Source organism: Oreochromis niloticus, linkage group LG18 (genome assembly GCF_001858045.2).
Source record: "Oreochromis niloticus isolate F11D_XX linkage group LG18, O_niloticus_UMD_NMBU, whole genome shotgun sequence".
NCBI classification, from domain to species: Eukaryota; Metazoa; Chordata; class Actinopteri; order Cichliformes; family Cichlidae; genus Oreochromis; species Oreochromis niloticus.
The window spans coordinates 1,384,547-1,385,934 of NC_031982.2; the positions used below are offsets into that span (position 1 = coordinate 1,384,547).

The following is a 1,388-nucleotide window of genomic DNA, read 5'->3' on the forward strand; positions in this document are numbered from 1 at the left end:
GAAACACTTTAATGCTGATTCACTCTGATGCTTTCAGCTGAAATGAACTTTCATTAACTTACCAAACACCGAGAGTCCCGTTCAGGCTGTTTGACAGTGAACCCGTTCTCTAGCCTTGTTGGCACACACCGTATCAGTCTGAATCACAACCTTTGCTCTCCACATAGGCTAACGTTATCAAACTGATAACGAAAACTAATAAAGAGTATCTGTAGAGTTCCCAGAGAAAGGAAACGTACCGTGCTCTTTTGTTTGGTAGGACAACACCGCGTCTCCAACAGAAGCCGTTCAATATTGTGTCTCAGCAGTTTGTATAGCCTGCGGCAGAAGAAGCAGGATGTCACATCAAACAGAACCAACACGGATATGCGGGGTGTGTCACGGAACGTAACCAACGAGCCACGCCTGTTTTCTGCCCAGATGCATCATGGGACTTTGAGTAAGTGTGCTTAGTGTTATGCATACAGCATCTAATTAGCCACATGCTACATGCTTAGAGCACTTCCGTGCCTTTAAAACATGGTTCAAAAGGTGACTGTTGAGCTCATAGGAAGGCAACAGCCTAATTCCAATATTCAGTTGTTACACCTAAAGTATATAGAAGAGTGTGTGTGTGTGTGTGTGTGTGTTTACTTACTTTACCTGCTGTTAAACACTAAACAGCAGGTAAAGCAGATCCATAAGTCACTAGAAAGCAATGCTGTCACATAGTGCAAATTCATATCAGCTGGTTCAGTCCCAACTGATAAAGCCTGTAAAATGATGTCTCATTACCAAGGTGTCACACAAACATCTCATGGGTAAAACCAAAGAGCTTCTGCAACACGCTTGTGGCCGTATTGCTGCGAAAAGTACCGATGACACTGGTTATAGAAGAATTTCTAAACTAATAATCTAGAAGTGCAAAGAACATTATTTTACCATAAATCGGGTCACAACCAGGTGTTCCCCGCAAGATTTCAAGCAGAACAGTGAAAAGAATTATCAGAATAGTTGTACAGGAGCCAAGGACCACTTGTGGAGAGCTACAGAAAGACCTGGGATCAGCAGGTACAGTTGTTTCAATGCAATCAACCGCCATAGCTGGTATGCATGCCTACCATGCAAGAAAAAAACCACGTGGAAGCATGCTTAAAGTTTGCTGAACAACATTTTGACAACCCTTTAAAATAAAGGAGAATATTTTCTGGTCGGATGAATTCCTTCCATCTCAACAAAGTTGAACTTTTGGAAGCTGTGATACACTTTTGAAGGTCAAAAGCATATCACTGCTAAACACCATTATAACAGCGATGTTTGGAGGTGGTGAACATCATGATGTGGGCTGTTTTTCAGCATACAGTATTGGTATGCCTCACATAACTGAAGGAAGGATGAATGGAAACATT

The 1,388-nt window shown here is 41.9% G+C and overlaps 1 protein-coding gene across 3 annotated transcripts in view; it reads right to left on the reverse strand.

Annotated features, from left to right (window-relative positions):
* The window catches only part of LOC100706426 (short chain dehydrogenase/reductase family 16C member 5), a 45,064-nt gene extending 44,675 nt beyond the window's left edge, over positions 1 to 389 (reverse strand). The window contains exon 1 of one of the 3 annotated variants that reach the window (XM_005461521.4): positions 240 to 387. The gene's annotated coding sequence lies outside the window, so the exon portion shown is untranslated. Of the gene's footprint in view, positions 1 to 62; positions 204 to 239 lie in introns of those variants that run through there. The other 2 variants (XM_003456718.5, XM_005461522.4) reach the window with 2 other exon arrangements.
* Positions 390 to 1,388: the final 999 nt, after the last annotated feature.